Raw genomic sequence first — 21430 nt, 5'->3', positions numbered from 1 at the left:
TTTTCAGTGCGATAATAAAGAATTCTATGTATTCCTATGTCACTTTAATTTTTTTACATTTTGATAGTTCTTTTTCAATAGAATCCATTTCCTTTGTAGTCTGGTGTGTTTTATGTGTTTTGAACTATTTTTTGAGAAGAGGCCCATGACCTCACTGGACTGCAGAGTGGGCCCAAACAGGTGGTACAGAACAGGAGGCCCCATCCCAGGAAGTGCACACAGTAGCCCATCGGTATGGCCCGGATCAGCCCCATGGCCTCCCCTGGCTGCTAGGGAGGCAGAGTCCTCCTGCCCCCCAGTAGGGTTTTCACTGCTAGGGAAGGAAGAGTGGAGCTTGGGAGCTAGCCGGCATTCTCTGAGTCGGAGACGAAGAAGGAAGTGACCGGACTCTGTAGGGTGGCGCAGTGCACATGACCAGTCTGTGTCTGTAATGAAAGTGTGTGGTTTGTCACGGCGGGAGTTCAGCCGTGTGGTTATCTGTAGATCGACGCATATGGGGCACCCAGGCTAGACGTCGCTGGCTTCCAAAGTTCTGTTACTTAATATTTCTTTAAAGATTTTATTTATTTATTTATTTGTCAGAGAGAGAAAGTGAGAGAGAGAGCGCAAGCAGGGGGAGCGGCAGGCAGAGGCAGAGAGAGAAGCAGGCTCCCCGCTGAGCAAGGAGCCCGATGTGGGACTCTATCCCAGGACTCTGGGACCGTAACCTGAGCCGAAGACAGCAGCTTCACCGACTGAGCCAGCCAGGCGCCCCAGTTCTGTTACTTATTTACCACTGTACTAGTTCTTACCCTGCAATGTGTTTTTTTTTTTTTTTTTTTTTTTAAGTGGGTGCACTTAAGAAAACCTGAATGCCTTTACTGGAAAAGGGAACTTTGCACGAGTACAGTGAGTGGAGAGCCACTGTCAGTTGACGGAAATGGCGGGTAGCTGAAAATTAAGACATTGGAGAGGACCCAGTATGGAGTCGGCCTGGATGTCAAGGCCAGCTTCTGTCCGAGACCCCCTCCCATTGCCATAAGGAGAGGCGAGTGACTGAGCAGCAGCACGGGGGGCTTGGGGATATCCTAGTGCTAAACTCACACCTTTTTCTGGGAAGAAACCAGAAGGATTGAGAACACCCAGAAGCCCTCTTGTTGGGGGTCCCTGCTCCTTTCTGCCTCGTCTTTCTGTGTCTACAGTGCTTTCTCTCTGAGTGGGTTACACCTTGTGTTGAGATCCCAGACATTTTTCTGGCTCTCAGGTGTTTCTGCCCCAAAGAGCACCAGGTTTTGCCTTACTTACGTTTGTCTTATAAAGAACAGCGCCCCCGAGCTTGCGGGCTCGCACACCAGGCCTCACCCTTGTCCGGGTGCAGGAATCTTCGGGCGCCCCAGCGGTTACGCAGCGGCATGCTTCCAGGCGGGGTTCGTGCTCCCTGGGGAGGCGCCCCCTCCTGCAGCTGACCACCATGTCTGCTTTGTCCGAGGCTCTGGGGCCTCCTGGGCCACGTTGGGCTGGAGGAAGCAGCGGGCCCTGCTTGGGCATCGGCACTGTGGTCATTCATTGTGTGCTGATGGCGGAGATTTCGTCTTGTCTGCACTCGGATATCCCATCTTCCAGAATTGTCGATCTGGTTTTATTATTTGGTATCTTTGGCAAGGAGGGACCTACCCAGAGTTTGTCCCATGAATCTCCAGATGTGTCACCACACCCACATCTTGACCCTTGATTCTCTGTGTTAGTGGACTTTGTGGGGCGTGATGGTGCGCTGCCTGGGGCAGGGGCTGGTGGCACCGTGTCTCCTGGGTGTGCTCCGGATGAGAGACCTGGGTTCTTAGAAATTTGGGGTGGAAGGTGACTTTGATGTGTGTCTGCCTCGTCCTGCCTCTGCCCCTGTGACGTCCCAGAAAAATAAGAAGAGCCTGTCTGGGGGTCCAGGGTGTCTGCTGGGGTGGCCGTGACAGTACCACCGCCCGGGAGGCCTGAGCAAGTCTCTCGCGCAGTTTCAGAGGCTGGAGGTCCAGGTGACCTCGGTGCTGGTTGCAGGCGAGGCCGCTGTCCCTGCCTCGCAGGTGGCCTTTTCTGCCTGCTTCCACATTCCTGGTGTGTCTTCTCTGCTTGCGAGGACCCCGGCCTACTGAAATGCGGTCCCTCCCTCAGGACCTCATTTAACCTTAATTCCCTCCGTACAGGTCCTACCTCCAAACACAGTCCCTTTGAAGGTTAGAGCTTCCCATGGGGATTTTGGCTGGCAGGGGCTGGGGGGCTCATTCAGTCCTGGGGAGTCCTGAGAATGTGTCCCAAGAGCTGTGCGACTCCAGATGAAGAGTCCTATCCCAGCATGGGAAGCACACGGGCGTCGAGTCGGGAGATGCGTGACTCTCAGAAACCCCGCAGAGCCTGGCGGAGGGGCCCCAATTCTTCTCTACGACACAGAGAACCCTCCCTCATGCCCTGCTAGGTGCCTTCCCCAGCTGCACCCAGTCCTGGGTATGGGGGCTGCCCGGCACTGTGGTGGCACTAGAGCGGGGCTGTGTCATCCTCGGTGCTCAGGGATGACAGGCAGGTCCTCTCCGGCAGCCTTCCCCTCCTGGGGGCCTCTGAAGTGGCACAGGGTGTGGTCCTGGGCTTTGTGGGTGTATGTTCTCGTCATGAAGTGCCCAAGAGAGATTGGCGTGACCAGGCTCACATTCCCGCTCTTTCTCCGACGCCCTTTGGTAGTTAAGACCACGCAGAGCCTGTTGGGAGGAAGTAATGATTTAGCAAAGTAGTGAAGACAGTTGACGCTCAGGAGATCACCGATGCTTCTGCCTCCGGGCACTTGCCATTCGGGCAGGTGTATGTGTGTGTGTGTCTGCGTTCGGGGTGCGCGGGGCCGTCCGGGGGGTACTGCAGACCGCCTGGTGCCGTCTCGGCCCGGAGGGGCAGGCTGAAGGCCGGCTGCCCAGTTCCCCAGGCTCCCCCTGGGTCTCGAACCTCTCACGGCCTGTTTCCGTATCCAGACACCGGGATGCCGGAAACACCCGTTTGCTGAGAAGAGAATCTGCATCAGAGCAGAGTGTAAGTTGTGTAGATAGCGCTGCTTACCAACCTGCTTATTTGCATTCTGCTTTCTTAGCATTGTTTTCTAGCACTTTCCCCTCTTCATCTCCCTGGTCCTCCTGCTGAATGGCTGTGTAGTATTCCAGTTTACTGGGGATTTTGGGGGGAGGGGGTGCACCAGCCCCGTTCGTTTGTTTTCCCGCTGTCTTCTCTCACTGTAAGGAAAAATGAGAATCAGCGCCATCTTGGAGGAAATTATTTTTTTTCTGCTCCGTGTTCCTTTGTGGTAAATTCTTGGGGTGTGGGGCGAGCAGGCCAATGGTGGGTCCCGTATTCATGATTTTGTTCTCAGCTGTCTCGTGTCCGGAGGGACCGTGTTGACAGCGGGATGACAGCTGCCGGTTTCCTTATCCTCCACCCTCCGTAGTCGCTAACATTTTTTTTTTTTTTTTTGTAGTTTTTAAAAAAAGATTTTATTTATTTGAGAGCGCACATAAGCATGGAGAGTGGCAGGCAGAGGGAGAAGCAGGCTCCCTGCTGCCTGACTCGGGGCTTGATCCCAAGACCCCGAGATCATGACCTGGGCAGGAGGCAGATGTTAGCCGAATGACCCACGCAGGTGCCCAGTTGCTGGCGTTTTCATGCATCTGCTACTTTAAGAGCCGGGAAAGCGGCACTCAGCGGCTGGCTGGGGCGGCTTCCCCTGGAGGGGCTGTCCTCTCCAGGCCTTTAACATTCGTAACCTCCCCCACACCCCAGTTACATGGGTTGCTCACATCCTTTGTTTTGGGATCTTCAGCCTTCCCAGCTCCCAACCCTGTTCTTCCTGGTGTGGAGACCACGTGGGAATGGGGCACAGAGTGCTACTTGCTGCTCCTGGCGCTGGTCGCGTGGCTCGAGGCACCCCCCACCCCACCCCCCGCCCCGTGCTTACCTTGGCCAGTGTGTTAGGCAGCAAGAGGCCAACAGCCTGCCCCAGGGAGTTGCCAGGCCAGAGGGGAGGACAGACACCGGTGACATGGACAGACACGTGAACTTGGCTGGTACATCGCAAAGGCTAGGAAGGTGGGGCACGGAGCAGGGGGTCTCGGTGTGTGTCATTAAGACGGGTTGGTGCGGCAGAGCCGAGGGTGGGGGGTGAGGGGTTTTGGCGGTGGATGGAGACGGTGGAAGCGTGGCTGGGCAGAGGGGAGAGTCGAGCCGAGGATGCCGGAGAGGGCCCGCCGTCCGTTCCGATCCCAGCAGCAGTGGGAAGTGGGGTGAGGGTCTTAAGCCAGAGTCCTGGGGCCATGGCCACTTGCTCTTATGGCAGGTCCTACGGCTCGTCTGCTACCTGAAGTGTCCTCAGGAGCCTGCCTCCCGGTCCTTCCTGGAGGCCCCGGTGGCCTTGCTTGCTCCAAGGCATTTGAAGGCCTCCCTGTGCCGCACAGGCTGGGGACTCCTGAGCTGACATGGCTGTCCCTACTCCTTCAAGCTGCCGGTAGCTCCCAGGCAGTGCCCTGGGCCCCGAGCCCTCGCACCCGTCATGCAGGGACATGCTGAGTGCTGCAGGAGAGCAGGGGGAGGACGGCTTCATGTTGTGGGGGGCGGGGTGTGACTCGGTGCAGCCACCCTGGGGTCTGGCCTTGGCTCCAGGGTTTCCTGGCTGGGTTTCCCTTCCTCTCTCTCTCTCTCTCTTTTTTAGCCTCCAGACTCTCTGGGACCCTGTTCCTCATATGTAAAATGTCATATGTAAAGGCACTTACTTCTGGAGACCTTTGGGGGGGATCAGTTTGGAGCCCATTCGGCAGCCCCAAGGGTTTAAGCTGTAAACCGCAGTTAGAGCCGAGACCCCTAGGATTGTGGACCTGGTCCCTGATGTTTCCATCCTGGTCCTTGGCCCGTCCATCTTCAGGTAGCAGGTCAGCTCATGAGTTCATACCGGTCTCTGGGGCAATTCCAGTTTCCTTCAAGGAGTGCCTGGAGGAGATTAATAGTATGCTCATCTCCATCGTGTCGCCTGTTGTGACCCAGACTGTACTCCTGTTATCGCTCAGTTGTCATAGCATCCCTGCAAAGTGGGTGTGTTGGCCTCGTCTTCTAGTTGAAGGAAACAGGCCGAGGGAGTCTGTGGAAGGTCTGAGTGCCAGGATGTGGGGGAGCTGGGGTTTCCTTCCTCTCCTCCTCCTCGCTGTTTCTGGAAGCCCCCTGCTTCTGGGGTGATTGGCCCTCAGAGGGAAGTATTCAGGTCTGCAGAGATGTCCATCTTTTTTTTTTTTTTTTAAGGTTTTATTTATTTATTTGGCAGAGAGACACACACACAGAGAGAGGGTGCAGAGCTGAGGGAGTGAGAGAGGGAAAAACAGGCTCCCCACAGAGCAGGGAGCCCGATGTGGGGGATCCCAGGACCCCTGAGCTGAAGGCAGACGCTTAACGACTGAGCCACCCAGGTGCCCCGAGATGTCCCTTCTTAAAGATGCTTCCCTCCTCTGACCACACATCCTAAAGAGCTTGCCAGTACCACCCACTCTGTTCCTCCACGTCTGCTGATTGCAGGTTTTCAAAATGGTCCTGACCTGAACATACGGTCCGTTTTCTGTGTCCCCACAGGACTTGAGTTCCTCAAAGATGGCTGCTTAGCCTGCTCTTTCACTGCCTGCACCCGGTGCCTAAAATCCTGCCTGCCATGGCGCTGTGGCTCAAGAAATTTTAGTTGAGGGGGTGCAGGAACGATCCAGTGTTGATTCGAGTTCTAACAAGCCTGAAAACTTTTATTTATTAATTTTTAAAGTTTTTATTTTTTTACTTGTGTGAGAGAAAAAGAGCATGTGCAAGCACAAGCAGGGGGACCGGGAGAGGGGGAAGCAGGCTTCCTGCTGAGCGGAGAGCCTGATGCAGGGCTCTATCCCAAGACCCTGGGATCATGACCTGAGCCAAAGGCAGAGGCTTAACGACTTAGCCACCCGGGCACCCCCCTCAAAGCCTGGAAACTGTTAAAACATTTTTTTAAACTTAAAACACATTTTTAAAAATTTTCTATAACTTTAAAAAGTGTTCTGCAGGAATGACCCACAAGCAAGTCCCATGATCACTGCTACATCTCTGGCTTGGTCTATGGCACAAGCCCAGGACTTTGAGTTACACGTGGGGGCAGGGGAGCGAGTGGATCTTCTACCTGCCCCACACCAGGGAGCAGGCAGCTGGTGCTAGCAGAAGGAGCACTAGCTTGGGGATTGAAAACTTGGTGCTGACACTGGCTCTGATAGCAGTGGGTCCCTTGGTCACTCTCTGCCTCAGTTTCCCCAACTTTAAAGTGGAGGAGGCTGCCCTCCAGGATTCCCGGCACTTCTGACCGTCTGCCCGGGAAAGGGGTCATCGACCCTACATTCCCCTTTGCGACCACGAAAGAGCCAAGTCGTCAAAGTCGGGATGTTTCTTGTATCCTGCCTGGTCAGGCTTGTTGCTGTGTCACTGCAGGCCTCTCCTTCTCTCCGAGCCGACGGCCTCCTTTGCAGACGTGTTGACTGTTGAGCTGACTTTGAATGACCTTTGGCTCGGGAAGCTCGTAAGCATAAACCTACTGATGCTGACATTTGGCCCGTAGTTTTCCGACTCCGGGCCAGGTGTCGGCCGATGCAGGAGGCATGGCCGTTTGGAGAGAGGCCGGGTGGGGTTTGTGTGAGTGCCCGGACGCCTGCGGACTGCTTGGAAGAGATGCTGTCTTACAGAGTTGGGAAGGGGCAGTTAACCTCTGTGAATGGCAAAGGCCACCTTTGGGTTTTGATTCTGGGTGGCCGGCAGCCCTTATCTGCACAGTGGCTGCCAAGTTTCTCTCACCAGTGCTGTTCGCTGAGACGTATAAATTCTTTACGCATCCTTTATTTTCGTAGTATTCTGGCGTGGGTGGTCGCAGCTGAGTTGAGTTGTGAAGGCCGCCTTTTGGGGTGGAAAGAACACTGAGCTCAGGCCGACCGTCGTGTCGCTCTGCACGAGCTCTGTGACCTTGGGCAAGTGCTTTACCTGCTCTGACCTCTGTTTCCCAGTTCCCGAAAGGACATGAAGTGTTAACCTGCTTACAGGATTCTTCACGAGGTCTGTGCAGTGTCTGGCTTGGAGCCCAAAGTATCTTGCTGTCGCATGTTTCCCTGGAATCCGGCGGAGAGCTTCAGAGCCCGCAGAAGCCCTGTGATCGTGTGCAAGGTTGTTTTCGTGTGTTCGTGCTCACATGTGGATCTTTCCTGGGGAGAATTCCTTTCATCATTCTTCCTCAGAGGTTTCCGGACCTTGGGAAACAGGACCATGTGGATGCTCAGTTTGCGGAAACGGCGCATCGTGAGTCTGGGGGTGGTTATCCTTGCTGTGGGTCTTCCACGCCAACGTTCCTACCGGGTCGATCGCTGTCTTCTTACTCGCCTCCCTCCACAGCTGAGCAGTGGGAGCTCGGGCACGTTATGTGGCCTGCCTGTGCCTCTGTATTCTCATCTGTAAAATGGGGTGAATGATAGTCCACATCTAATAGGATTGTGAGGATGCAGTGAACTAACCCAGGACAAGTCCTGAAGATATTCCATGTGAATCATACCTTGGTAAGAAAAACGGGAAAAGCATGTCGTGGAGAGCACCTGGCATGTCGTACGTGTGATTGTTGGGAACCTCGCTTGTAGGTTACATTGCTGGCTGACCATCGAAGGCAGTACCTGGGCCTTGAGCTGCCAGCAGATGGACCCGATTTCCTGTTTCACTCGCACCCCCCCTGCTGCACAGGCCGAGACAGTTCCCTCTGCCTGGCTCTTACTCCTTAACGTTTCCTCCTAGTTGAGAGGAGGTCAGTGTGTACCCTCTTTCTGTGAGGCTGTAAGAATGGAAACCGAGGGTCAGATAGGACAGTGGTTCTCAGTGACGGGCACTTTCAGCCCCTGGAGGACATTGGGCAGTACCTGGAGACATTTTTGGGTGTCATGGGGGTGGGGATGCTGCTGGCTTCACCTGGGTAGTGGCTGGGGTGCTGCTAACGTCCCACCACACACAGGACGACACTACAGCAGGGGACGGGCCAGCCCCACAGGTCCGTAGTGCCGGGGCCGAGAGACTTCATGATAGGAAAGAAGGAGGCAGCGGGGCTGTTTTCCAGGAACCATATTTTATTTTAGACCTTTTCCTTTTTTTTTGACCACTTGCCTCCTGCTTGGCTCAGGGAATGGAACTTAAGAGAAGGAGGAAGCCCAATGAAACCGACGAAATGACAGACCCCAGAGAGCGTTTGCTCTTGGGTGTGCCTTTGGGAGTCGCTTCGTTCCGTCATCACAGCGGGATGATTTAGCGGGGCTGGTGCATCAGAAGAGCACCTGCACAACGCGCCAGAGTACATGACAGCCGGGTCATCGTCCCCATAGCTGCAGAGACCGTCAAAGGCAGCACGTGCGGCTCCTTGGGGCCCAGTTTCCTGAGAATTCCTTCCGTTGGTACTTACTGGCATTTACGTCAGCCGCACGTTCCTTCGCTCCCGCTGTACGAAAATGAGTTTCTACTCCTGAACTGAGCTCTTTGTTGGACCGTATGATCATTTGGGAGGTGGAAGGTGGAAGCAACAAGCGGCTCAGCCTTCCTTCGGGCGCAGTGCAGGAAGGGCAGCCCCGCGGCCACCAGGGGGCGCTCCGGCTCTTTCTCTGCCTCGCCCGGCCGCGCTCTCCTGCCGCCGTGGGTTGTTGCTGTCTGGGTTTTTGATGCCCAGAGCTTGGGCCCTGTTTTAACGGCGAGGTGGGGGTGGTGCTGGCCGCGGGAGCAAGGGCCCTCTCTAGCTGGAGAGCACTGGGCATGCACGGAACGGTGTATCGGCCGTGAGTGCAGCGGCGGTTGCCAGTGGCTTTCTGCGGCGGTGTAGGTGTCTGGCCCTGTTTTGCAAAAGGAAAATAGGCTAATTAGAAAATATTTCTCCTTTGTCATTGCTTCTCATGAAACAGAGTGAATTATCCATGGAGCTGTATTCATCATCGCAGTCCTAATCATTGCCTAATCATTGCCTAATCTTTTCCCTTTTGGGGGGGCTGGGGGTGGGTTGGGGAGGGGTAGGTGGTAGAGAGGGGTAAGCCCAGATGCTCAGTGTGATGATTTCGTTTTGATTTCTCCTCACTTCTGATACTGAGCCGGGGCAGAGGGCAGGAAAAGCATTCGTGGTTGTCAGTGGTTCCTTTTTTGTCCTGGCTGTTACTGGACGGGATTCTCAATGCGAGCGAGGGGGTCCGGCTCATTGCCTGGCAACGCGATTCCAAACATTCTGCAGCTTGAAGAGTGCCGTCGTAATGATTCTGATCCCGAGGAGGTGGCAAGGCCCTACGGCCAGCCTGTGGCTTGGCCCAGGGCTGGACGATTCAGATGGAGGCAGGGAGGGGGGTGGCCAGCAGGCCGCTGCTTTGCCTGTACAACGAGCCCCTTGCCCCCTTAAACACAAGGAGTGAATCCAGCTGGTAACGGCTGTCACAAGTCCTTGAGCTGGGCGAGTTTCTTTTAAGGGGAAACGCCTCACAGAAAGTCGCCTGCTGGACCAGCAGTCATGGTCTTGGTAGCTAGAATGTTCCAGATGGCATTTAGGCATGCCTCACTTCTCTGTTGATTTGTTTATTCCACCCACAAACATTTACCGAGTGCCTCTCACACGCTGTTCTAAGTGCCGGGGAGTCAAAGGTGTGGGAGATCCAGCTCTGCCATGCAGAAGCTCGGTGCCTCAGTTTCCCCATCATGAAAGTACAGGTTACAAGAGTTCCAGCACCCTGGGTTGCTGTGAGGCATTAACGTTACATGCTTATGGCAGTGCATTTGGCATTCAGCATGTGTGAGTTCTTGTTCTGTGGACCCTGCCCACAGGAACTTGAGAATCTCTTGGAAGTAACCGTGGTGAGAAAACCCACAAGTAAATGAGGAATGGCTGCACGGGGGACAGGAAGGCGGCTGGGTCATGTGGGGGGATGTATTCTTTGTAGCCTCTGGGCACTGAGTGACCGCCCCAGTGCTCGTCCCTCGCCACTACCTGGAATGAGTCCCCCTGGAGCGGGAAATCCCAATCGGAGTTTCGGATCAGGTAGTCCAGCTTCCCCTCCTTACCTGGAACTGGAGAGTCCTCCAGCCCAGTGCGGGGTGGTGTCCGTAGTGGACAAACATGACTGTTTCCCACCGGTGCCTAGGGATGGGGGCTGCCGTCCAAGCGGACAGAGGAGGGAAGGGCTGAGGGGCGGGTGTGCGGCTTTAAGGCAGCCTTGGTGAGGAGGGGAGGGCTCTCCAGGGAAAGGGCAGCCATGTGCAAAGGCTGTTGAACGGGGCGTCCACGAGCCCCGCCTCCGAGCCCTGCTCAGAGCTGCAGGACACCCTGTGGGTCTAGAGGGGCTCGTCCCGCTGTCAGGAGGCCCTTGAGGAAGTGATGGCGATGCTACCTAGTCCTCCGTCCTCTGGCCACACGTACTCAGTCTTTGCAGGATCTTGAGTGTGGGGCTGCTGTTAGCCCATATTATAGAAGGGAAGTGACTGGCCCAGCATGGGGAGGTGAGGGAATGACTCACCGCCTGGGCTTGGCCCACGTAGGCTGTGCTTCAGCTGGCCTGTGTCCCAGGGCATGTCCAGGAGTCTGTCTTTCGGGGCGATCTCCTGCTTTTGGCCGGCGTCCCTCCGCTGGGAAGCTTCCCCTTGCCCATCATAACCACAGGGTACTGTGAACTACTGGGACTTTCCAGGTCTCAGCATCATGCTCCTGGGTCTTTTGAGCCAAATGTGATTTTCGCCCTCTTTTGGAATTTCATCCTCCTAGTCTGAGGTCTCTTGTGTTCCTGCCGGCCCCCTTCACAACGCAGTCTCCTAGCTGGTTTACAGACTGCCGGCGCGGGTGCTTGTTGACCCTCAGCCAGGAATGATCCTTGGTCTGGAACCTCCTAGTGGGCTCTCGGCTGGGCCTGGCAGCGGCTTCTGTCACAGTCTGTTGTCCTTCCGAGCTGGCCTGGGCTCCTTGCTCAGGGGATGTAGCCCCAGTTAGTCTTGTTGGAGGTAGCAGCTCTGTCCGACCTGTGCCAGGGGAAAGCCGGGCCAGCCCTGTTAGTAGAGATGTGCCCTGATACCGGGTTTGAGGTCGGGGTGGAGGTGGCAGGTCACTGGAGCACTGGGGCCCAGAGGACACGCCAGGCCCTGGGGGCTCATGTCCTAAAAGGGGGCGAGCGCCCACCCGTGAGAGGGCCTGAGCAGTATAGGGATGGGGTACTTCTGCTCTGGCTCTGGCTTATTTCTTCCTTTTCTTCCACCTCATCTCTCTCCTGTCCTGGATCTTAAATGTTACCCTTATTTATTAATTTTTTTAAAAAGCTTTTATTTATTTATTTGACAGAGAGAGACACAGCGAGAGTAGGAACAGAAGCCCGGGGAGTGGGAGAGGGAGAAGCAGGCTTCCGGCCAAGCAGAGAGCCCGATACGGGGCTTCATCCCAGGACTCCAGGATCATGATCCGAGCTGAAGGCAGATGCGTAACAACTGAGCCACCCAGGCGCCCCTTAAATGTTACCTTTAAAGAGAACTGTTAAAATTGGTGCTGTGTATGTGAATATGTCTGCGTGGAAAAGCCCAGAAGTTGGTAATGGGACACAGTAAAGAGCTTGCCGTCCCTCTGCTCCTACCCCAGCCTCCTCAGCTGCCCCCAGACCCCGGCCCCTAATCTTAGTGGGGTTCAGCCTCTGGAGGGAGACAGTGCTGGACTTGCTCCTGGCTGGTTCTGATGGGGGACAGACAGGGCTGGCGGAGCATCTGCCCCTCCCTCCGACATGGTATCCTATCCGGTGGCTCAGCAGCGCTGGGCGCCTCAGACCCCTGCGCCCAGTCAGCTTTCAGGGGCTCGGGATGCAGTCCTTGCTCGTCCTTCCCTTAGGAGCAGCCCCTCCCCCGGCATCCCCCTTGTGGCCTGGGGAGCGCCCGTACTTCTTTAGGACTCCACTTAGGAGTCAGCAGACAGACAGCTGCGGATCAGAATGGTGGTCTCGTGGGCAGTAGAGCTGCCTGGAAATTCGTTTTAAAGCTGTGAGCCGGAGGACTCTCAAGGATGTCAACCCTGAGTTCACGGGTCAGGCGGAGGCCCCACAGTGCGGGGTCCTGAGCGTAGCCCGTGGGTGGGTGAGCAGCCGGTGGGCAGCGGGAACCTGCCGGGGGCTGGGCCGGGCATGCCCATTGCCTCTGGTGCGGCTCCTGAGCGGGACGTCACCCGTCCCTTGAGGGAGCCGTGCAAGAGGGGCAGAGAAGCTGGGGGCACCTCCTCCCCACGGAGATGGACGCTGAGAGACTCGGCGTCTCTCCAGCACAGAGCCCCTGCCTTGAGAAGAGATACAGGGTTCGGGCTGTGTTTAGGTCGGCGGGTGACTGCCCGAGGATCTGTTTCCTCTTCTGCAAAATGGGATCAGGAATCTCTGCCTCACAGGACTGTGGGCAGCCTTCGTGAGATGGAGCCTGGAGAATGGAGCCCGAGTGTGCTGGGTGACCGGCCGGGTGTCAGACCCACGACCCCTCTCACTGGTGGTCGGGCTGCGTTCCAGTGTGCCACCGGTTCCCTGGTCCTTCTCTCGATAGGCACATCTCTGGTTCTCCCTGAAGCCGGGAAATGGGAAGCAGCCGTAGAAATGGGGTCCATGTGTAGCAGGGAGGTTTGGTTCTGCTCCTGGGGCATCGGGTGACAGGCTGTAGCTCAGTATTTAGTGACCCTGACTTGGTACCTCCCGTGTGCTGGTGCTGGGGGCTTGTGGGGGGTAGAGCTCAGTGTGTGTGTATGTGTGGGGAGAACGCCGTGGCCCAGGTGGGTTTTGACCTCTCCCGCTGAGTTTTCTGATTTATTTAGCCATGAATTCAGAGCTTGGGGGAAATGAGGAGGCCTCAGGGAACAGAAACGGATGTAGCCCATCTCGGGGTGGGTTGTCCCCTGCCGCTGGGTTCCTTCCACAGGGCTCTGCCGGTCTTGGCTCCCAGTGCGGGTGGAGCCCTCCTGGCCCCCGCCAGCCCCTGCCCTCTTGTTCTCAGGCCTGCACTGGGGTCTGGGGGAGTCGCCCCAGCTTCCATGCCCTTCGGGTTCAGGGCACGCTTACGGGTTGGGTTCTTCTGAGAAAGCAAGCGGGACGCCCAGATGTGCCCGAGCCTCCAGGACGTGGCGCAGACGTCGTGCAGCCCGCCTCCCTGTGCCCTCAGAGCCTTGCTCCTGGCGGGTTCTGATGGGGGCTTGGAGTAGAGGAGCCCGGACACCTACCGTTACGGACTGCCGAGGCCACGGGTACTCACACGATCAAGGTTGTACTCCAAGTGCTCTGTGTGGTGGGCTCTGCTCTCGGCGTGTTCTGTTTCTACCCCTCATCCCCGGCCGCTCTTCCCAGCAGCTCCGCGAGGCCGCTGTGTCGTTACCCCCATCTTACCGACGAGCAGGAGCTGGGTGTAGGTGGGGAAGGGGCCGCCTGTCCTCGCACAGGTGGTGAGAGTGCCTGTGTCCTGCTGCCCCTGGGTGCTCGTCGCTTATTCAGGCTTTCATTCAACACGGTAAGGGGCCTACTGCATGCCAGGCGCTGCTCTGGGCTTGGGGGCAGGTACCCTCGGGCGGTTCTCTGCTGTGGGGCTCTGCTGGGCCTTGGAGGACTTCAGTAGCAGCCCCGGCCTCCCCGACTCGAGGCCAGCAGCACCTCCCCCCGATTCTGACGGTCAGAAGTGTCTCCAGACAGTGTGGATGTTCTGCGGGTGGGCACTCCCCCTGCCAAGGTGAAAACCACTGCCCTAGGGGGATAGCAGGCAACACGGAGCTTGCGTTTTAATGGAGAATTTCCGAGACCACAAAATAAATAAATCTATCAGGGGAGGCTCTGTCCTCAGAAGGAAGATGGAGCCGTACAGGACCGCAGACGGCCCGTGGCCGGAGGGGCTCTGTGGCCTGCTGCTGTCTGCGAGGGCCCTTCCGACGAGGGGCGGTGAGTAAGGGAGGCGGGAGCGTGTTGGAGGAAGAGATCCAGCAGCGGGGCCCGCGGGGCAGAGGCCTTGGGGGTGCGAGGGTGCTGAGTGTGGCTTAGGCAGAATGAGCCAGGGGCAGCGTGACCGTGGGACAGAGAGGGCGGGGGTGGCTTTTGCGGTCACCCTGCGTGGAAGGGGACTTCGGAGCAGAGGAGGGCCGTGCTGGCCACTGGGTGGAGAGCGGATGGCCGGCAGACCAGGAGGCAAAGGAGAACAGCCGGTCGGTCGGGGCCCAGGCAGCAGAGCCTGTGGGCTCTTGAAATTCAGCCCGTCGATGGCATTAGCGCCCTCGGTTGAAAGCCCGGGCCCGCTGCTGCCCGGCTCTCCCCACGTCTAGTCCCGTCCCTCCAAAACGAGTGTGTCTCTCTTCGTCTTTGAGCTGTTCCTCGCTGCTCAGGCCTCCTCTTTGACTGTGTTTCTTGACTCAGCATTTTTAGGCGAGCTCACTTAGCTTCCCGCTCGAAAGGGCAGGGGTCGTGTTTCCCGACTGCCGCTGGGCTGAAGGAAGCGGCCTGTTCTGTTCCTCCTCCTGCAGGCCCCTGTTGCTTTCTCTCCTCGACATCCGGTTGCTCTCAGGGACGTTCCTGCTTCACGTTGCCTTTGGAGCCTTTTGTTCCCCTCGCTTCCCCTCGCGTTGTGTTTCTCTCGCTAACCACCAGATTATTGACCCCCTAATTCGTCTTAATCATTTTATATTGGCAACTTTGTTGAGTCACAGCTGCCCCTTGGTAATAATGAAAGAGGAAAGTGTCTTAATGTGTCCTTGATCCCATTTATCATCGCTCCATGGTGTTCTTGTGATCATGAAATTATCGCTTAGCCCCAGAGGCCTGTGTGATTGGGGCCCTTCTGAAATTCACGGATAAAAAGATGAACTAGAAAAACAAAACAAAAGAAAACAACAGTGACCTCTGCTCACTTCAGTTTCCTGGAACTGGAAACCCACATCTAAGACTATCATTCAGGATGAGGACACAGGAAATTGGAGTGCGTTGTCTCCATCTGTGCCTATGACTTGGTCCCAGCCCTTCTGACAGGGGCCCGGACTGAAGAATCAAGGGGGTGGTTTGGTGCTTGTGGGCACTTAGATGTCAGGAGAATCTTCTCAAGGGAGACCAGATGCCGAGATCACCCTGGCTGGAGTTCTCTGGGGCCAGGTCTTTCTAAAATGTCCTCGCCACCCATGTTTACCTGGTCGTGTGGCTTCAGAATGGCTCCAGAATTCGCTTTGGGTTGAGGCCATCACTGTCACGTGCCGCCGTCGAAGTGTTCTTTGTCGCGCAGGGAAGAGTTGACTCACGGATCACCATGAAAACTGGGAATCTGGTACATTTTCCTGTGCCAGTCTTTGCCAAATATAGTTGCTGGTCCTGGTCTTTCCTGCTGTATACTGTATTCAGAGCATCCTCTGCCTTCCAGAGATAGGTCCCAGTGGCAGAGTACGATAAGGAAAAGAAACTGGGAAGGATGCCAGAGGCTCGCCTTCTGCCACATCTGGGTGTCGGTGGGGAATGCCGGCCCAACTCCTGCAGGTGGGATGAGCTGGCTCTGAACTTGGACCCTCTTGTGTCTGAGCCCTGCTCCTTTTTGCCGGTTCGTGGCTCATCACTGTAGGAGGGAGGTTGAGGCTGGCTTTGGGGGTTTTGGGGAAGTGAGCCTCCCTCCCCAGAGTGTTGGGAACAACACAAAGGGCAGGTTTTCCCCAGTTAGTTAAACTCAAATACGAAGTTGACTGCTCTCACAGCATGACTTGAAAAGAGCATTTTGGGGGGGAAAAATCCATCAACATATCTTTAATGAAATGTGACCCTTTTAGTCTATGTTAGAATTTTTTCTCTTCTGAGTAGCCCTGATAACTTAGGGCAGCAGATTTCTTTTTTCCCAGGTGATAGGTGAGCCCTGAAAAACTCAAACACTGGTGACAAGCGCTGTCTGTCTGGGGCTCCCTGTCCCTTCTCCCCTCTTCCCTGAAGCCTTCAGATTCGTGGTTATGGTCCTGTCACACGGATGAGTCACCGTCCCTGAAGTGACGAGATGGCTCTGGAGAGGCGAGTTTGCAGAGTCCTCTCCGCGTGGATATTAGGTTCAGGTGATTGAGTTGAGAAGTTGGGCAGAAGCTGGGGGCCAAGGGACCGCAGCCGTGTTTAACAGAGAGCTCCGCCGTGGGCGCGCGGCTCGGCCTAGCGCACGAGGAGGTGAAGAGCCACTGCTTTCCAGAGGCGGCCCTCCGCATCCCTCTTCCCGGAGACGGCTCCCTGGAGGGACGGGGCTCCGTCTCCATCTACATCACACTGGGGAGGAGGGAGACACACGGAAGCAAGATTGCCACAGCTTAATGAGCACTGCTCTCAGCAGGGCCCCAGGAGGTCCGGCTTCTGTAAATCTCTGCTCACTCCCAGCCCGTGTGGGCTGCGGGATGGCACTAAAAGGCCACCTTGCTAATGCGTTGGTTGATTCGTCAAGAAAAGAAATGCGTATGGTAGCACACTAGGCAGGAGGTCACCGTGGCTGCTGTGACAAAGCCCCGCGGTAATGCTGGTTCAAAACCAGAGGGAATTTCTTGTCTTCCCACGTAGCAGCTTGGGACCTGCTTCCCCTTTTATGTGGCTGCCCCCGCCGTCTCTCACGCGCTGCCCTTGTCCGTGTGCCCGTGACATTCACCTTTCTTCCAGAGAGGAGGCATGGCTCCGCACTCCAGCGTGCCTTCCCGCTCCCCGCACGGTGGCCAGCATGGGTCCTGTGGCTGTGTCTCACTGAAGGAGACGGTGGGCAGGTTTCCATTCTGAGCTGTCACGTGGCCAGCTAGGGAAGCAGAGAAGGGGATTTGGGGCAGTTGGTGCCTGCTCCAGGCGGAAGGTCCCATGTGACCATGGGACATTCTTTTTGTTGGCTTTAAAAAACTTTGTCTTGAAAGAATTTAAACCTCACAAGAAATGGTAAAAAATAGTAGATGATGACCATGTGCCCTTCCCCACCACAGTGTCCCCCACTGGTGCCATCTACGGAACCCGAGTGTGTTGTCAAAACCAGAGAACTGACGTTGCTTGTGTGATCTCACCCGTTTTTGTGGGAGCTGGTGTGCGTGTGTGTAGCAGTGACACATGTTCTCATGTGTGTGGATCTGTGTGGCTTCCATGCAGGTGGTGCTTACCCTTCACAGGCTGCCCCCTGCCCCCAGGATCAAGTCCGGGATGCTGCAGGAGCCTTGGGTCCCTGCCCAGGCTTGAGCTTGGAATGCACACAGCTCACGGTTTGCGGGTTTACCCCGCGGTTCCTTCCCTTTCTGCTCCCACTTCTGCCCGTAGATTTCAAACTGGCCATCCACAGAGCGGTTCATTAGGGCGGCACAGTGCTGGAAATACCTTTTTAATGAGTGGCCGGCATTTCGTCACTGGGCGATTTTCTTGTTTAAAAAAAAAAAACAACAAAACCGCAACAACAAACCAAACAACGTAACCTCAGTCGGAGAATCAGAACATCCCGTCACCTCGAGGCATTTTTTCCAAAGCATTCAGCTGGAGCCTAATGGTGGCTGCATGGCTGCCTGTTAGCCGTCCCGCCTAGCCCCACCTGCCGGCTCTGCTCACGTGTGCTTCCTGCCTGGCCTCGAGGCAGGTGCGGGTCCGACTGCTAACAGAAGCAGCTTCCTCTCTTACAGGGGGGTCTTATCTAATTTTGGGGAGCCGGCTGCTCTAGTGGAGAAGCCCAGCACCCCAAGACGAGGGGGTTCCTGTGAGATGAGCATTCTTACAGGGCCCAAGATTTAACCTCTTCAGGTTCTAATTTCTTCATTTCTAAAATGGGAGTGATCTCACCTGTTTGGTTTCTTCCAGTGAATGTCAAGTTTCAGGTGCTTTGAGAATGCTGAAACTCATTCCCATGAAGCTCGAGCTGGCACCAAGTGCGGAGCTGGGGTGGGGGGCTTCTTAGAGCCGCCGCTCGTGTGTTTCCAGCTGCTCCTGGTCCCGGATGGCGCTCTCCCCCCGTCGCTGCTTGGGGTGCCCCCCCAATATCAGTGGGCAGGTGGGAGATGGTGGTGTTAGGGGTCACCGGTGCTCAGTCAGTCAGTCCCGGCCCTCTTGGGGTCCCCCAGCCCCCACCCCTGCCCATGTCTCTTGCTACCCATCTTGGTATCTGAGCATTAGTCTCAGAGAAGACTAGTTTTTCATCTCCTAAGGTAGAACTTGGCACAGATTTTTCCAAATGAGTGGGCTCTGCCCAGATGCCCCAGGCCGTAGGCCGTGAGTAACAGAGAGGCAGCGTTCAGGGCTGGTGCCTGCCTGTTCAGGGCTAGTGCCTGCCTGCCAGGCTGGCGGCCAGGACAGGAGGGTGTTTCCCTGAGGGACACCGTGGGAGGGGTTGGGCGGCTTCACACACTGGTTTCCAGAAGGCTAGGAGCTGGGCTTCCGGCATGCCTGTGGCCCAAGCTTTTGGAAACCTGCAGTCAGAGCTGACCGCCATTGCTTCTGAGGAGAAGCTAGTGTGGGTGGCCGCGGCTCTGCTCTCAGGCCCGGCAGCCATGCTCTGAGGTCTGCGGCTCTAGCCCCTTTACGACAGGCTGGCGGCCAAGGAAGCAGATGGTTCACACAAGGTGGCGTTTCCTCTAGAGCCCTCATTCTCTTCACGAGATGGTGGCTTCTCTGGGCATAGGGGACGCGGGCACATCCAGACCTTCCTCAGCTTCTGAACCCTGCAGGGCCTTTTTCTGCACTTGGGGCAAAATCCGCATTTCCGTCAGGGCCTATAAAACCCTGCTTTTTTTCCCGAGTTCTGTGCCTGTCGCTCACTCTGCGGCCAGTCCCTCTGCCCTGCACGCTTGCCTCGGCCCTTCCTTCGGCCCGGATGCGCGCCCACCATCACCTTTCGGTTACCACCTTGCTTTCCCTCAGACTTGCCTGCCCGCTCCCTCCTCCCAGGCTAGTTCTCCCCTCTGTTCTTTCCCTCCCCAGCCTGTTCGCCTGTTCGTGGCGATTTCCTTGGGGGACCCTGCCCACCCTCCGGTTGATGTCGTAGGGGACGCATCTCGGGGGCTCGGGAATGACTGCTGAATGAATGATGGGTCTTGGAAGGGGCGGGCGCCGGACCGGGTGTGGGGTGTTGTGAGCCGCCCAGTGAGGGAGCTTGCAGCTGGCTGGTCCCCGAGGAGCTGCCCTTCCTGGAGCAGGTGGCCGTGAGCGGCTGCTGGCTTGTTCTTGTTGGAGGTGCAGGGGTGGGTGTAGGGGAGGTTGAGGCAGTCAATACAAGGGTCTCTTCTACCTGCCCCCCGCCCCCGCCCCGTGGTTTTAGGAACTGTTGGCAGGTGTTTGGAAAGAGCCTGGATTTGGGCTCAGGGTGCTGCTCAGTTCTGTGTGGTGCTCATCGTGTGATGGCGGGCTGGCCCTAGGGCCCAGGTGTGTGCATGGGGGGGGCAGTGTCTCTCCCCCTCCCGCAGGGCCCGGGTGAGTGCCTGGGGGGCAGCCCAGCCCCGGGTGCTGTTTGCTGGGGGGAGTGAGCCCGCTGCTTGGGGCCCTCGGGTCATTCATAACACCTGGTCCCTGCCTCGTGTCATATTCATTCCAGGTGTATAATAGTCAACCCTTTCTTAGTGCTCCTTGAGATAACTGTACTCCTAGCCCCCTTGATCTGCTGACCCCCTGCCTCACCTTCCCTGTGGCTACCACCAGCTCTCGGTTCCCAAGAGTCTGACTTTCCCTTTCGTTTCGTAAATTCCACATGCAAATTGGTGCGGCACTGGGGAAAAGAGTGTGGAGGTTTATCGAAAAATTAAAAGAAATACCATGTGATCTACTGATTGCACGATTGGGTATTTATGCAGAGAAAATACAGACCTTAATTGGGGAGGAAAACACCCCCCCCATGTTGATTGCAGCATTATCTGTAACAACCGGGAGATGACAGCTGCCCCAGACTTCTTCAGTTGTTGGTTTTTGTCCCAGCGTTTGCCGCCTTGGGCTTGCAAGCTGGTTGCTGCTGCTCTGAAGAATCACCTTCATCTTGTAGAGTCCACAAGGCTTCCTGCAGGACAGGGTGTAAAGCTGAGCCAGGAGTGAAAGCGCCCTCCGTCCAGGAACGTCTGAGGCCTCTGATGGTTCAGTGTCTAGTTGCGCTCTTCCAGTCTGGCTGGTTCTGGAAGTCCTCCTGCTCGTAGCTCACTGGAGTCTCCGTTACCTGCCCCGGGGACAACCTCCCTGTATTCTGCCTGCAGTTAGGGATGACCCCTTGTGGGGAGCCTTCTCGGGGCTCGGGGAGGCCTGCTTCCCGGCAGCAGCAGCCGTGGAAGAACCTGGTACTCGGGACAAGGTGTTCGCGGTGTCAGGGGAGCCCATCGATGGCCGTTGCTCATTGGAGTCTTGTGTTCGGAGTGTCTCTTGTCCCTCTGCCTGTTTGGGCCTCCCGTGCCTTGACTGTAAGATTTGCGAACATCCTCGTGCTTCCCCTCCCTGCTGTCCGTGCGGAGGCCGTGGGTGGACGGCTGCTTAGCCAGACCTGAGTCCCCCACCCTGCATTCGTGGAGGGCCTCCTGTCTGCTCTCCTGTCAAGTCACCTCACTTCAAAGGTGGGGAAACTGAGTCTGGGCCAGTGGAAACCCCGCGACTATGCAGGAAGTAAATGGTGCTGCTGGGACCTGGCGACAGGGAGCTCGTGTCCTGTAGAGCAGACCTCAAAGTGTCAAAGTGCGGGGCTGGACAGCAGAGAGCCGCTGGACCATCTGGTGTGAGATTGGCCCATGTCCTCTGTAGCTGCGGGCTTCTGATTAATTGCAGATGATGTGTGTGGACTGTGTGGACTGAGAATTGGCCGTACGCAGGATATCACGGCCTGAGGGCGGAAGGAAGCTGTGCAGCTGATGTCTTAATTATTTATGGGTGTTTCACATGCAATTACTCTTCCTTGCCGTCAGTTAACCCCACCACTCCGCCATGCGTGAGGCCAATTGCAGCACATGTTGGTGCGGCCGCCCTCAAGGCCACAGAAGGCCGGGTGCTGCAGACAGGCCCGGGGCCCATTGATGCTGTCCGCAAGGGGTGGTCCGGCCAAACACAGCTAGCCGGCCGAGAGGAGCAGAGGACGGGGATGCCCGATGCTCTGTATTTGTCGGCAGGAGGCCCCTCTGCTGTTCCCGAAGAATCCCAGCCTCTCAGAGCTTGGCAGATTCTAGAGGACCAGCCTGTTGAGCCAGCTCGTTTTATAGGCGCTGACTTTGCCGTGAGATGCCTCAAGTACCTTGCTCTTAAGCTGAACCAGCCGAGGACCTGGAATCCTTACTCGTTCCTTGTCCTGTCTCCCATCTTTGCTGGCATCCTTTTCCCATGCCATGTGTGCTCCGGCTGGCTGGCCGCTTTGTCGCCAGGGCCAGCTTGCTGTAGGCCCCAGATGGTGGCTTGTGGGGTCGGATCCATGGGTCACAGGTGCCAGGAACCAGCTT

The 21430-nt window shown here is 56.5% G+C and overlaps 1 protein-coding gene across 3 annotated transcripts in view; it reads left to right on the top strand.

Moving 5' to 3' along the window:
- The window catches only part of SNX29 (sorting nexin 29), a 475893-nt gene that overhangs the window by 84195 nt on the left and 370268 nt on the right, over window positions 1-21430 (top strand). The window lies entirely within an intron of this gene.

This window comes from Mustela nigripes, chromosome 11 (genome assembly GCF_022355385.1).
Source record: "Mustela nigripes isolate SB6536 chromosome 11, MUSNIG.SB6536, whole genome shotgun sequence".
NCBI classification, from domain to species: domain Eukaryota; kingdom Metazoa; phylum Chordata; class Mammalia; order Carnivora; family Mustelidae; genus Mustela; species Mustela nigripes.
This window is presented reverse-complemented; position numbering and strand designations above follow the sequence as displayed.